Source organism: Tasmannia lanceolata, unplaced genomic scaffold (genome assembly GCF_043159265.1).
Source record: "Tasmannia lanceolata isolate RefF3 unplaced genomic scaffold, GAP_Taslan_0.1 ptg000002l, whole genome shotgun sequence".
NCBI lineage: Eukaryota > Viridiplantae > Streptophyta > Magnoliopsida > Canellales > Winteraceae > Tasmannia > Tasmannia lanceolata.
The window spans coordinates 47,547,432-47,563,876 of NW_027518679.1; the positions used below are offsets into that span (position 1 = coordinate 47,547,432).

The 16,445-nt window shown below is 38.7% G+C and overlaps 1 long non-coding RNA gene and 1 pseudogene across 2 annotated transcripts; one reads left to right on the forward strand and one right to left on the reverse strand.

Annotated features, from left to right (window-relative positions):
- Positions 1-1,749: 1,749 nt before the first annotated feature.
- On the forward strand, positions 1,750-5,048 carry LOC143885905 ((-)-germacrene D synthase-like; annotated as a pseudogene).
- A 3,437-nt stretch (positions 5,049-8,485) lies between these two features.
- LOC143885916 (uncharacterized) lies at positions 8,486-14,949 on the reverse strand. Of its 2 annotated transcripts, none has more exons than XR_013253660.1 (4): positions 14,270-14,949; positions 9,445-9,491; positions 8,896-9,235; positions 8,486-8,716 (listed from the first exon to the last, which is right to left on the reverse strand). It is a non-coding gene; the product is annotated as an uncharacterized LOC143885916 (long non-coding RNA). The 2 variants fall into 2 exon arrangements; XR_013253661.1 differs by having other exon boundaries at positions 8,486-8,719.
- Positions 14,950-16,445: the final 1,496 nt, after the last annotated feature.

Below are 16,445 nucleotides of genomic sequence, written 5' to 3' on the forward strand. Positions count from 1 at the left end.
TTAATGTACTTTTCGGGCATGCAAGCATTGCATGCACATGAACTGTGTTAGGGATTTCGTGCACATGACAAAAATGCTTTTCCGTTTATTTTATTGAGGGCTGCCCTGTAAAATGGGAATATGTTTTGTAAAAAACACCTATACTCTATCGTGACACGTGCACAAGAAAACAAAGATGAGAGCTCAAATCCCCATAAATGTCACAAACACACTGCCAATTCAAAGTGATTAAATCGTGGCTAATTTTCACCTTACTCTTCATTTTCTGAACAAAATCCCGTTTTAGATTTGTTTTCCTATTTGATTTGTAATATGATTATATATCATTTGGTTGCACGGATCTTTCTCATGCATAATGTTTATGTTTGCTTGTCTATTACACTAGGAATGAATCTAATTAACTTGAAGTGTGCAAGGAATCAAGTATACGGAAAATATCTAGTTGTTGGTATGTGAATTGCTCTCTTTAATAGTTGATAATAACAAATAGGGCTTGAGGTTTCTGAGCTATAGCTCAGCCTGAGCAACCCGCTATAAATACACCATCTCCATGTTGTTTCACTCATCCTACCCATTCATTCTATAGGACCTGAAACCATCTCCATACCATAATCCTAACCATTCGATCTATACGAGCCTAATTTCTAGCCATCCATGTTAAACCTCCACAAATCATAACTCTAACCATAACCATAATTCTAACTATAACCTATAGAATGAATGGGTTGGATGACTCAAACAACTCTGAAAGAGGGTGTATTTAGAGGGCTGCTCAAGCTGAGCTATAGCTCATTATTTCGGTAATGTTTTATTTAATAATAAATAACATATTTTGTTATAGAAAATGTTTAATAAAGAGTGTTTTTTTTTTGGTAGGTAAGGTGGGGTTTGGCGGGGACACCTTCCAGTTTATTAGATAGGAGAGAGATTAGGGATGGAACTTAGGTCTGGTTAGTTGGGTTGGGTCGAAGCCAACCCGAAACTCTAAACCGTCAACCTGAACCTGACCGACCTGACCTGACTCTCAATCCGATGAAGGCTAACCTGACCTAACCCGAAGAATTAATATGTCAACCCGAGCCCAACCAGAACCCGACCCGATTTCCCAATTCGGGTCTGGTTGAGTCGAATCGGGTTGGGTTGACCCGGTTATGGTGATATTTTTCCCCTTTAGGTATTTATGTACTAAAAAAATAGAAAAATGGATTTTTTTGTAAATGCTGAGTTTTGATGTGGGTTGAGTCAACCTGAACCCGACCAGGATGGGGTGAAGCCAGGAATTTACACTTGGGGGAACCGGACTAATTTAGACTTTGCCTGCGTTTGGTCGTTGTGTGTGTGTCTGTGTGTGTGGGTGGGGGAGAGAGAAAGGTATCACTTGGAATTTACACTTGGAAATGTCTTCACATATCAGTACTAATAAAAGGGATTTTGCAAGTCATTGGGAGGCTGCGGTCCTGTCCACGCTGTATGTGCCTCCGCCCCTGTGACTCAGGTTCAACTTTTTCAACCAAAACCCGAACACAACCCGACTCAAACACAACCCAAATTGTTATTTTTCTAGTTGCTAATCATGTGACTTGCTCTGTTTTTCTCTATCTCTCTCTCTAATTCTTTGTCATCTCCGGTAAGATATCTATATTAGATGTCATTAGTTTATATTTCTACCACTCTCAGTTTGATGTTTAAATATAGCAGTCATAAATTTGCTGCCTATAAATATTGATTCTTGTGAAACCTCCATCACAATATACAATACTGCTCATATCCCCCGTTTGTTTAATTTCCAACCTTTTACATTACTATGGCTCTTCTACCTTTAAACACTTCTTTTGGCTCCATCTTTGATCCACGGGAAGACGGAAAGCCACAAATGAATCCCAACGTAGGAGTGTTTCACCCAAGCCTTTGGGGCGATCACTTCCTCACCTACTCTCATGATCAAATTGTAAGGCATGAGAGAGTGAGAGAGAGGGTTCATTAAAAATTCAACTATCACCTTTCATTATGATGGTTCATTGATAGCCAAAGTTGTCTAGCTCATGCCTCTTGATAGAACATATGATGATAGGAAATGCTCTGTTCAATGGTTTTTTTTTTGGTTGTATACTCACCTCTTTTTCCTTCTATTGCATCTATTTATGCAGTTTCAATTAGAAAAGAAGGAAAATGGGGCCATGGTAGAAAATTTAGACAAATATAAAATTGCAGTTTAGTTTTATAGTAGGGAAGTAAGAGAGAGAGGGAGAGAGATGATTTATGTTGAATTATAGCCTTTCATAATTACCATAGCTAATGTATTTGTTCTTCTAAATGATACCATGCAGAAGTTGGATGCATGGACTAAGCGGGTTGAAGAGTTGAAGGTAGAAGTGAAGAGAATGCTAAGCAGTACCAAGGGGTCACAACAAGATATTGATTTGATCAATGTACTTCAACGTCTTGGAGTAGAATATCACTTTGAAAAGGAGATTAATGATGCACTACATGTACATCATATATTTGAATCTCCTACATACGTCGCTGATGATGATCTACATGACGTTGCTCTCCGATTTCGATTACTAAGACAACATGGTATTAATGTGTCATCAGGTAAATCCTTTTTCATTTGTTTTCATCATTCCCACAAGTTTTCTCATTCGCATTCATGACATTGAGTGGGTTGAAACAGATGTATTTAACAAGTTCAAAGATGAGCATGGAAACTTCAATGCAAACTTAATCAGCAATATGAGGGGCCTATTAAGCTTGTATGAAGCAGCATATCTCAGCACACAAGGAGAGGATATATTAGATGAAGCCATTAGATTCACCAGAGAGCACCTAAAGTCTGGTATAACCAATCTCGATTCTAAACTTTTTGTGACACAGGTAAAACACGCCTTAGAGGTACCCTTGTGGAAGAGTCTACCAAGGCTAGAGCATAGGCATTACATCTCAATATACCAACAAGAGAAGGCACGAAATGATGTCCTGCTAGAGCTTGCAAAGTTGGATTTCAATCTCTTACAATCGTTGCACCAAAAAGAGTTAAAGGATCTTACAAGGTATATTTCTTAAATTATGTAAAGATTATTTCCTATAGAATTATTAAAAGGGGCTAGCTAGGAACCATCGCAGAAGGCATTCCGCCGGCCGGCTGTTGCATGAGAGTGCTGCCACAAAGGCTCACTTTTTAACAGATTTTGTCTTATTCTTTTGATTCATCTGAGGTGACTGCACTCCCATGCAACAGCCGGCCTGCGAAATGCCTTCAGCGATGGTCCCTAGCAAAAGTCTTATTAAAATTTTCACTATTGATCTATAAAGAAACAATCAATGCGTGTAGCACTTTATACGAAATAAATTAGATGATTTCTTCATCAGCATCATATTTTCTAATCTAGATATAATGGAAAAACTTTAGTGTTATCTGCTTATATATAAGAGGGCGTGGTGTCTCAGCTCTAGCTCAGGCTGAGCTAGAGCTTAGAATACACCATCTCCCATAGTAGTTTCACTCATCCAACCCATTCATTTTATACTAGCTCACATAGATAGGGTGTTCCTAACAAACCAGCTCCATACCATAATCCTAACCATCCGATCTATAGGACTATAATTTCTAGCCATCCATTTCGAAACCTCCACAAATCATAACCCTAACCATAACCCATAACCATAACCATAATCCTAAGCATAACCTATAAACTAAATGGGTTGGATGACTCAACCAACTATGGGAGTAGTGGTTTCTGAGCTCGAGCTCAGAAACCTTTTCACACACACACACACACACACACACACACACACACACACACACACACACACATATATATATATATATATATATATACAGACACTGTTTGTTGACAAATCTGCCCATTTTTGCCCTCCACTTTTGGAGGGGTTAGGATGATCCAATGGACCTGATTTTTGGTACACACCTTATCTATGATGGGGCCTTGAAAATGAATGGTTCGGATCACCACAAAAAATGTGGGACCCGTGTGTTTGAGCACTCTATCTCATAAAAGCTTATATGAGCTCAAGCTCACGAACAATTTTTCCTATATATATATATATATATATATATATATATATATATATATATATATATATATATATATATATATATATATATATAGGAAAACTCTAGGGTTAATTCCTTGCTTATATGAAAGGTAAATTTATAGATATTAATTGGCTGTAAATATCTTATTTTTCATAGTTTACATAACAATTACTGATATAAATGCTTAAATATTTATGAATATTTAAAAATAGTTAACTACCTATTAGAAAAAGAATTTCTTTTCCTAGTCAATGGATCAATGAGTTGAGTTTTGCGATTTGCTAAGGAATATTTATGTCAATGATGCATTTTAAACCCAGTAAATTATAATTAGAAATGAGATGCGCATTATATTTATGCATCGCAGTGCTATATTAGAACAGATCATACATGCCCCTTCTTAGAATTCTCTCTGATTAACGTAGACTATATTTATATATCTTACAGGTGGTGGAAGGAAACGAATCTTATAGAAAACATGCCTTTTGCTAGGGACAAATGAGTAGAAATATACTTTTTTTGGTCGAATGGAGTGTATTTTGAACCACAATATTCCCTGTCTAGAATATGGATTGTCAAACTTTAATCCTTGATATCAGTGATTGATGACTTTTATGATGACGTGTACGGTACAATGGAGGAACGACAATTCTTCACTGGTGCAATTGATAGGTACTTGGATTACCTTTAACTTTTATTTCTAATGCTATTATTAGAGATCACTTTTTGGTTCCATGGTCAAGAGTTGAGAATGTTAATGGCTAATTAATTTCAGGTGGGATGTTGAGGCTATAGATCACGTTCCCAAATACATGGAAGGATATTATCTTGAGCTCTTGAATATTGTCAAGGAAATAGAAGAGAAACTCGTTGTAGAAGGAAACTCCTATCGCGTACCATACTTAATAGAAGGAGTAAGACCTCTAAATCGACATAAAGTTTGAGATATATATCTTATGAATATTGAAATTTTTATGGGAAGATAACCTTATTTTTTTTCTTTATGATAATAGTTATTTTCTAATATTACGGTTGAACGACTCCATTTTGTTGTATATTAAAGGTTTAATAAGAGCATACTTTACTGAAGCCGAATGGCAAAGCAAGGGATATATACTTCTATTCAATGAGCATTTAAGCATCTCATCGATCAGCTGCGGTTATCCTATGATCACTATCCTTAGTTTTGTTGGGATGGGTGAAATGGCAACAAAGGAGGCATTTGATTGGGCAAGGAGAGGATCTAAGGTTGTTATGGATGCATCACTCGTTTGCCGACTCCGAGATGACATTGTGGGAAACAAGGTAGGATGCTAAACTATGTTGCATCATTATAGATACGCTTGTCGGAATCCGACATGGGTATCGAGTGTTGGATTCGGCATACCTCAAAAGGATGGATTGGTGGATTCGTCAAAATATTGTAATTAATTGTGAAATTTTCAGTATAATAAATAATATATTTAAATATTTAGAAGGTTCAATAAATATAATGTTTTATTTTCATATAAAAATATAAAAAAAAAATACTATTAGGATGGGTAAAACGTAAAACATGCAATAGTTGTACAGTTATGGTAGCAATATTTAGTGAAAAAATAACTAAAAGAGACCCAGAAGTGTCTCTGTGAATCCTAAGGTATGAGAATCTGAGATGTGTCCAACACGGATTCTTCAGCTGCTCAGAAGAATCCATGTAACATAGATGCTGAATATTATGCACCCTTAAAACAAACTTGACGTTTAGGCACGCCTGGCTTTCTGTCTACATATTGTCATTCCTTAGAAAATCCTTGCTCTTAATTGATATTCTTCATAAATTTCTCTTATTATCAAGATTTATAAAATCACCCACTTAAACAAACTAACTATGTACCTTCTATTTCTTAAGAAATTACTAGCTCTACTACAGCTTAAAACTGCTCCTACCAAAAAATGTGTTTAACCTATATTATAATTAGAAGGTTTTTTTTTATGTATTATCCATTACATTATGGTTTAAAGATATCTTTCAAACTCTTAAAAAAAAAAAGAAATCTACACAGAAAAAGCATCAACTAATTAAGTTACATGAGATAAAAAGATAAAATATCTAACTATTTTCTATCTCAAACATTATTTTTTTGTATCATTGACATTTGCAGTTTGAACAAGAACGGGAGCATGTTGCATCAACTATCCAATGTTATGTGAAAGAGCATGGGGTCTCAGAGGAGGAGGCATGCCATAAGTTTGAAGAAATGATTATGATTGCATGGAAAGACATAAATCAAGCATGCCTTAAACTCCCTGTCTCTCACACTCTCCTCATGCGACTTGTCAATCTCACACGTGTGATGGAAGTACTATACCAATACGATGATGGATACACATTTTCAGGTGGCAAGACCAAAGAGCGTATCAAGTCATTGTTTGTTGATCCCATTCCCCTATAGGAATAGATGTGGTTTATTAAGTTAAGACTTATGGGTCGGATGTGTATGAATGAGTGATTTATCATCTTATTATTGTTGGATATATAATATATAATAGGGTTACTAATACTTTGTATTTACTATGTTGTTTGAATGAGTTTTATGTTTCGTACCAAATTGAATACATTTTTAGAGTGACCTAATAAACATATCTATAATAGAGCATAATGTGAAGAGAACAAATGAATACATTTGCAACAACATAAATATTATGCATCAAAGCACAATTTTAATACCTCACAATAAATCAAATTCCATCATATATATATACTACAAGAAAGCAGCCTTTTTCAAGCGTTTTAAAACGCCGCCACAACTTCAAATAAACGTCGGCCTAAGGTTTCCCAGCGTATTGTCGGCATTAGGGAATACGCCGGGTCTACTTGTGTCGGCTAAAGTATTGCCGGCGTTTAGGAATGCCAGGACGATTACACGGCGTTCGTTAAACGCCGGTACTGACTTGAATTTAGTGCCACCTAACACAAACCACGGATATTTCCCGGCGTTTACGAACGCCGCCTAAGGGGAAACTGATATTTATTAAAAGCTGTGGCCGACGTTTAGGAATGCCGGGAAATGGTGTATTTTTTTTTAAAAATAAATTAATATTTTGGAAACCGAAAACCTGGAACCTGAACATGCATCTGAGATAAATGTAAGTAAAGAATAAATTAACACAATTCCCGACTTATTCCATAGGTTTCATTCCAAGCCCAACACATACCACAAGTTCCCCCAAAAAAATGAATAGGACTGCCCCAACATATATGCTCTTTCAATGTTGTGAAGAAAAAAAATCAAATAAATACACAAATGAGGAGGAAATGATGAAGATTCAGGCTACTTACGGCCTAAACTAAGGGAAGAATTTTTCATCGCATAGGCAATATTCAAGAAAGAGGAGATAAAAGCAACATAGAATGAAATGAACCTATTGGGAGAAAATGGTTAGAAACAATTTGAAGATGAATACGACACATTCAAATGACAAAATTCATTATACTCAAATGAATTGAGATAGACTAGATCATGAATTTTGACAAAACAGTGAAATGAAACTATATATACATTAGGTTGTGTCTTCTCTAGTTACAGTAGCACAAGTTGAGGTTATGACTGACTTTGAGCATATAAATTGAAATAGTTGCCACAACTAACTTCTTGTGGAAGTACTAAGACGCTAGAATCTTGTTAACTCTCAGAGGATATTAAACAAACAGCATAATGCATTCCTTAATATTGCACTCCAATACAAAACAACTCTCAAAGAGAGAACAGTAATGGCCCGTTAAATTTGGTTGTAACAACTTGTCCACAATTGTTCTTACTTGAGGCTAGTAGAAGTAATGCCCGGCAAATCAAAGGCGTTGATGTACCAAATTAAATGTGAGGCTAATGGAGCTAATGTCCTTCGTAGCAAATGGAATTAATGCCCTTGGTTCACAGCTTGTTTGGCATACAAACTGATATTAATACAAATTCAAAATGTGACTAGCAACTATTTAATCATGGGCTCACTAATTAGAGTATTTGATTGGCTGATGGAACATGGCAAAGAGCACACACTGAACGGGTGTTTAGGTGGCTAAATAGGGCGTTTACAACTTGAATAAAAGTGGTCTTCGGTTGACAGCTTCCATGGCAATTGAATGGCATGAATTTCAGGTCTACTTGAAAGCTTTCTTAACCAAAGAAAAAAGCATCTGACCGGACACAAAATAGGGCAGATTGAGTATGAATCTTTCACAAGATCTGGACACCAACTTGGGGAATTAAAAAATACTCACTGTTGGAACTCCAAGGCATGTGATAACAACAACAACACTAACAATAATAAATAAAAGCCCTACATGGAAAAAAATCAAACAAAAGCAAAGCCCTAGGGCAAGGAGAAATATAAAATAGGAAGAAATCATGAACCTCCAGATGCACTTCCTGTTATCACACAAACTCAAATCATAAATAAATATAAAATATGAAGAAATGGGAAGATAAAAGGAGTAAATCCTTTATACAAATTCTTAGGGTTCCAACGCAAACTCTCCGGAGTCTACAAATACCAGAAACTAGGAAATAAAAATCAATGACAACAAAAATTTACATGGGTTATGTGCTAACAAAATGGATAAACCCAAGCGCACCTTTCAGATGATTGCCGATGTGAGTTTCCTCTTCTTGTTTGTGACTGCTATATTGGCAATGAACAAAAAGAAGAATAGGGAAAACAAATGCACAGAAACCCAATAAGCAAAAAGTAAATGATCTATGAAAAAAGGAAATAAGAAAAAGTACATGACAATATGAAACTAAATAACTTAGAAAGCCAAATCAGAGCATGGAGATTGCTTAGCAGAGGGTACCTACCAAAACCATGTACAATATAGCTTTGTTGGCAAACTGCTCCTGCTCCTGGGAACAAGAAAGGAAATAAGAAAAACTTCATGAAGATTTGATACTACATAACTTTAAAGGAACCTTAACTTCACTTTTTTTCTAAAAGATTGGCAAGAAGGAACCTTAACTTCACCTTTCCTTTTGAATTCCAAGCAGAGACTATCTTCACTTGCAAAACACCAAAAATTCATAAATATTAGAACAGGTTATCAATACACACAATGTGGAAAAGCTATAAACCAAAAAAATTGACATTACTTATCTTTTAAAGCTTGGAAGAATAGATACCATCATGATACTACATCTTCAACTACAAAATACCGATCAATCATAAAAATTAGAATACTGTTATTTATATAAAGAGAGAAAAAGAAACCATAAGAGAGAGACAACCATATGAATTTACAAAATGAATGGAAGAAAACTAGAAAATGCAATGCTCCAAGTTAAAATGACATCCACTAGATATGCACCTACTCGATTGAACAATCTAAACAATGGTGCCTCGATAGACTTTACCTAAAGGATGTCACCATATCCTCCTTGATATCTTCGTGAGCTGAAATCTAAAATCAAAGATGTCACAGAGGACAATGTACAGGGTTAGGATTGGAATATAATTAGGAAAAAATGAATAGAAGAAAAGGAAATTACCTTCTAATCTCGTCTTTGATTCTAGCAAAATTGGCAGTTATAGCTTTCATTCATGAAACTATTTTCATAAACCTATATATATATATATATATATATATATATATATATAGAGAGAGAGAGAGAGAGAGAGAGAGAGACAACCATTTCATTCAATCAAAACCATTTAATTCATTAGGAAACAATTCATTCACAAAACAAACTTGACCATATTACAATTCTTCCCCATAAACTATTATATCAACTACTAGTCCAATCATTTCCCCCCTACCGCTCTGTATCCGAATATCAAAACCATTTAATTCATTAGGAAACAATTCCTTCACAAAAAGAACTTGTCCATATTACAATTCTTGCTCATAAACTATTATATCAACTACTAGTCCAATCATTTCCCTCCTACCGCTCTATATGCGAATATCAAAACCATTTAATTCATTAGGAAACAATTCCTTCACAAAACAAACTTGTCCATATTACAATTCTTGCTCATAAACTATTATATCAACTACTAGTCCATTCATTTCAGTTTAGTGACATGTGTTAATAACCACCCCATGCTGTTAATCACAACTGTCACGAACAGAGCACTGAAATCAAGTATTTATGCCTCTAAAAATTCAATCAAATTAATAGTAGTCCACAACCAAAAAAAGTCGACAATCAAAACACAAGGAATCAAAGAAAAAACAAGAAGATAAACTAGAATTCCAGCAACGAAGTCTACAATCAAAACAGAAGGAATCAAACAAGGAAAAAAAGAAGATAAACTAGAATTATGCATTGGCACCATCTTCTTTATCACTATCTTCTGACTCAACAACATTTCCTTGATCATTTTCAGTTTCTTGGGTTAACTCGAAAGGTATATCAATCTCCATGCCTAGAATATCGGTCCGTTCCAAAGTGACATTACCATCACCAGGAGAAATGATGTCTTCTAAAGTTTGATCTTGAAGTGGCTCGCTCTGGACGTATGTCTCAACATTGCCCCCATGCATTTTGAACAAGTTCCTAGGTTTATTCTTGACGACCACATGCCAATCTTTATTGTTGAGGTTACCTTGCACATAGAATACCTACTCAGCCTGAGATGCTAGCAACAAGGGTTCATTTTTAAAAGCTTGGCGTGTTAAGTTCACAAGTGTGAAACCAAAATAATCTTTTTTTATTCCTCTGCCCGAAACGACATCAACCCAATCACACTTGAATAGCAATGCTTTAAGATGTCCATAATAGTTAAGCTCGATGATATCAGTCAAAACACCATAATAAGTAATATCTCCTTCGACCGGGTTCATATCCCTGGAACTTGAAAAGCTTGATGTTTTTGCAGTCACTACAACTCCACTATTTTGTGTTTTCCGATTCCGCTCGCGATCTTTTGTATGAAACCTGAAGCCGTTTATGTTAAATCCCTTATATCTCCTTGCCACGTTCAATGGATATCCTGCCAACCATCTAAGTTTTTCTGATACCTGCTCATTTCTTTTCTGATGCAACTCTTTAACCTATCCAATAGAGTGAGAATGATTAACCATAACCTCTTGTGTGACCAATATAAGCAAACATTCGGTTAAGATTAATCTTGAACTTACATGGGTGTTAAACCAATTTGGGAGTTCTTCGTTGTGAATGCGTTCTATATCCATTGTTCGGGCCAAGACTCTAAGGCGAAGTTTGACTCGGACCACAACAAAACACAACAGTAAAGTAAGAAAACACAACAAAACTCAGAACACGACTCAACACCACACACGATACGACACGACAAACCCTAGACTCTAATGCGAAGTTTGACTCGGACCAAGATGGCCATCCCGGCTGCTCTATGTATCCTGGCATCGGGAAGAATCAGAGTCAACGTAGTTCGGTAGCCTATCCTAAGCTATGATGCTTAAATGTGCCTAGTCCACACTAGACTCGACACGACATGACTCGACTCATGTTTAAGTTGTTTAAATATTTAGACATGCCTATATGGTCCTAAACTAATGCAACTCAACCTAGTCTAATGTAGGTAAGCCCTACATCCTATGTGCAATTAGGCTGAGACCCTAGAAAGTGGGCTAACTAAGTGCATCCTAATTTAGCCATCGGCTCGACTAAGTGTCTAACCGACCACGACTCGAGGCCTCCTAACTCTAGGGACACTCACACGATAAGACATAGCAAACAAGACCAAACAAGACTCTAGATAATCTAAACCTCCTCTCACACCATCCAAATATCTAAGGGAAAGAGCTTTTCGAAAACATTTGATATTTTGTAAGAGTTTTTCACTTTTTTTTAGGGTTTTGAATTTATTAATGATTTTTAAGAATTTTTGGTTTATTTATTTACTAAATGGTGAGAAATATACAAAATGGTGACTGGACCTGAGGTGACGACCTCAAGCTGCCTACGTACCCCGTGGAAGGGGATCAAGTCAACGTAGTTCGAAAACAGACTTTCTATAAGGACATGACAGACTCCTAAGATTTGCAAAGGTTGGACAGAATCCTATACTTTGCAAGGGTTGGTCAGGATCCCATGACTTGATGAAAGGTTGGACAGAATCCTAGTCCCATATATGACGATAGGACAGACTCCTCTGACTCTATGACAGTAGGTCAGACTCCTGAAAGACTGACTTCTAAAACTAAAGGACAAATTCCTATCTGTGGGGCTAACTTCTAGCCTACGAGTTGACTCCTAACCTATAAGCTCTAAAGCGACTGCTAACTAGACTAAAGAAGGTCTCCTAGAAGAAGAAGAGACATAAAATGGTGCTAGTGAGACAAGGCAAGTCCCCTAGACACATAGATGGGCTCCAAGTATCCCTATCATTGCCCTAGCAATGATAAATAAGGTTAAGGAAACTAACAGACCAAGTTGGTCTCCAACTAATAGGGGGTACAAGTTGTGAAACTTGGATAGTCTTCTAGGGATGCGAATTAGAGGGGTTTTATAAATGAGGCAAAGTAAGACTCCCTAAAGGTAGGTTCTAGACAACAAGGCTTGTCTCCAAGGGAGAATCTCCTTAATGAGACAGAGTGTGTCTCTTAGTGGGGGCTCTAGAAGACTCCTTCATTGCCCTTGCAATGAAAAATGGGTCTAATTTCTAAAGGTACCTAACAGACTGAGTTAGTCTACTAAATAAGAGGGGAAGAGCTACTTGGACTGAGCAAGTCCCCCTAAAGGATGGGCTTGGGATGACTCCTTCATTGCCCTTTCGCAATGAGAAAGGGGTTTAATGCCTAAACAAGTTTAAAAAACTGAGTTAGTCTATTAAATAAAGAGAGGAGTGCTACTTGGACTGAGCAAGTCCCCTAAGGATGGGCTTGGGATGACTCCTTCATCGCCCGGAAGTAATGTTCCCGATGAAATTCCTAGAATCAACTGAATTCCCGAAAACAACCAAAAATGTATCCCGACAATCTAAAGTAAGTCTCAAAGAAATGACTAAAATCCCGACAAATGAGAGGAGAGGAAAAGAAAATGGGCCTCCAAGTAGCCTCATTACCGCCTTAAAATTCTCAACCTCTCGAAAATAAAAAATCGAAACCCAAATCACAATGAAGTCAAATTCGAAAGCCAAACCCTAACTCTACGCTACTAGGATACACACCCGAGGCTAGAACCAAAGGAAAAAAAATGAAACTAAAGAACCAAAACCAAGGGTACACACATCCTAGGTCCATATAGTTCGACTGAACACGTGAAGAGCCACGAAATTGGGACAAGACTAAGGCCAAGGACCAAACCCTACCATTGTAGTACACACATCATTCCGCCCACATATTAAAGATGACTAAATTGGAGCAAAACTAAGGCTAGTAGTTAAACCCATATCTACAGCTTGCAAATACACCCCAAAGACTCCAAAATCGAAGTGAAATCAAAATACACATCAAAACCTTATCCCCATGAGCAATCTAAGACCCAATCAAAATAAATCATAGACCAATATTAAGGTGCTGGGACCTCATTCATGACCAGATGAGTACAATGAAGATCTTAACAAATGCAACTTCAAGCCAACAAGAAATAGAACCAGAGAGTGTAGAAATTTACAATGACAGTAACAACAAACTTTAACCATTAGGATCATGAAATCAACTCCAAAAAGTAGATGAAGGTTAGAGATCAGGTGCCTAACACCATCACTGAGATCAAACCATATCCCCTTCTTCTCCTTTCTTTTAATTAAAATTTTTAGAGTTGAAAATGAAGAACAAAGACCTTATGGCAATTTTGCACAAACCATATCTCAGAGAAGGAAATGAACCTTAATGAATACCATGATTTAGGAGTATACACAAACACAAATATGAAAAGGAAGCCAATGAGATAACACCAGCTTGTCGATTATTCAAAACCTAACATGTTCTTTATTTCTAAAGCAGGCTCAACAGAAAGAAGAAATTAGTTTCAATGGAAAACAAATTGGGTTTTGTGCATTCATGATGAACTCGTATTGCAACTATTGATAATTCTGAGGAAACAAAAACAACATTTAGAGAAGAAAGCGCAAGCTGAATTTATTCAATCAAAAGAAATGAAAAGAAGACTTCATCATTTGAGATTAAAACCTAAGAGCAATGATATTACCCTACTTCCCAAATCTGCAAGACCATATGATAAAACAAAAAAAAATGTAGGAGAAACAAATATCACATTGATCTACACCATGAAAGAAAAAGGAGATTACCTGACTCCGAGCCTTTCTTCTTCCTTTTCTTATCCAAATCAGCTCCAAAATCTTAGAACCTAAGATTTCAGAGATGGAATCAATTACCACAAAGTTAGCTCTTTGACAAAGGCGGCAATGGCATTGATCGGATCGGGCTGATTTAGAGTTCCCGAGTTGAGCTCCCTCTTCAACTAGATTCTAATGGAGATTTGTGCTGACCAGCAATGGCGATGGAGGCCGGATTCTGCGAAGTCGTCAGAAGTGATGAAATTGCCGGATTTGTAGAGGAATCATGAGTAGATCGTCGGATCTTGGGGGAATTTGTCGGAAAAGGTGTGATGGCAAACTGATCGGCCATGAACAATGGCCGAAGCTCACTTCTCTATCTTCTTCCCCTTAATTCTCAAACCAATCCGCTCTGCTCTTCTCTCTATTTCTCAGTGCTTTTCCTCTTTCTCCACTCTCTCTGCTGAATTTTCCTAAACAAAAAATGTAAGAGGGTTTGAGGGTAATCGGTCTCAACGGTGGAAGTTGGTGATAGTGGCTGAGAGAGTGGCCGGCGACAAGTAGAGGGGATGATAGGGGCAGCTAATGGTGGTCGTTGGAGGTCGGATCTAGGGTTAGGATTGGGTTCACAAAGCTAAGAAGATGGTAGAGCTGAAGTGAGGTTGATGAGATAAAAGGAAGAGAAATGAGATGGCTGTTGTTAGGTCTAAAATTGGTAACAGGTTATGGTAGGGCCGGAAGGGCTGATCTAACAAGTCACGGGTGAAGGGCTGGTGGAGTCCTGCGCTGCACAAGGGCACAGACAAGAAGAAAAAGGGTCAGAGGACCAACCCGGAGTGGTACTCCAAACGGGCGCTTCGACACTCAAGTCAGTATGAGCAGGAGTGCAGAGCAATGTCAGAGCAAAAGCTTAGGGTTTTGATTTTTAGATCCCTCACCTTAGCACAAGTGAAGGCTATTTATAGTGATTCTGAGCCACCTGTCTAGGACAGGTGGTGGCCTCTGTATGGACCAGGTCTCATACCTAGGAAGAGTAGGTGGAAGTCCCTGATTGGTCCAGGTGTCACACCTAGCAGGGACAGGTGTTGGCTTTCCAGCGGTCCCTGTGAGGGCCACGCGTCAATAGCCAATTGGCTGCTGAGTTCGGACCTCATCAGTCCTGAGTTCGGATCCATCAGTACTGAGTTCGGACCCCATCAGTTGCCCCCTGGTTCTCCGAGTCGTGACAGCGGCTAGGGGAAGCAAAAAGAGGGTTAAAGCAGCATCTGGCCGGCCCTGAGGCCTCTGGGCAGCTAAGGCCGACCTCAGGTATGGGCCAGAGAAACTGCAGTGGGCAGGGGCCTCTGGGCGGCCTGGTCCGGCCTTGTGGCTTGGCTTGAAGGAGCATGGCCGGGCAGGAGCCCCTATACAATCCGGTCTGGTCGAATTTTAAACCAGAGGTCTGGCCGGCTAAACTCCCTGAGCGTCTTGGCCGGGCAGAGCTCCTGGACGAGATACTAGGCCGGACAGGCCCTCTGTTGCCTAGTGAACACGGCATATCCTGTCCGGCTAAGCCTTCTGGGCGGCAAGGCCGGGCAGGTATTTTGTCGTGTGGCGATTGCGCCATATCCTGTCCGGCTCCGGTTAAGGCGTTGGACGGCCAGGCCGGACAGGTATGTTGTCTTCCAGCGAACGCGTCATATCCTGTCCGGCTAAGCCTTCTGGGCGGCAAAGCCGGGCAGGTATTTTGTCGCGTTGTGATTGCGCCATATCCTGTCCGGCTCCGGTTAAGGCGTTGGACGGCCAGGCCGGACAGGTATGTTGTCTTCCAGTGAACGCGTCATATCCTGTCCGGCTAAGCCTTCTGGGCGGCAAAGCCGGGCAGGTATTTTGTCGCGTTGTGATTGCGCCATATCCTGTCCGGCTCCGGTTAAGGCGTTGGACGGCCAGGCCGGACAGGTATGTTGTCTTCCAGCGAACGCGTCATATCCTGTCCGGCTAAGCCTTCTGGGCGGCAGAGCCGGGCAGGTATTTTGTCGCGTTGTGATTGCGCCATATCCTGTCCGGCTCCGGTTAAGGCGTTGGACGGCCAGGCCGGACAGGTATGTTGTCTTCCAGCGAACGCATCATATCCTGTCCGGCTAAGCCTTCTGGGCGGCAAAGCTGGGCAGGTATTTTGTCGCGTTGTGATTGCGCCATATCCTGTCCG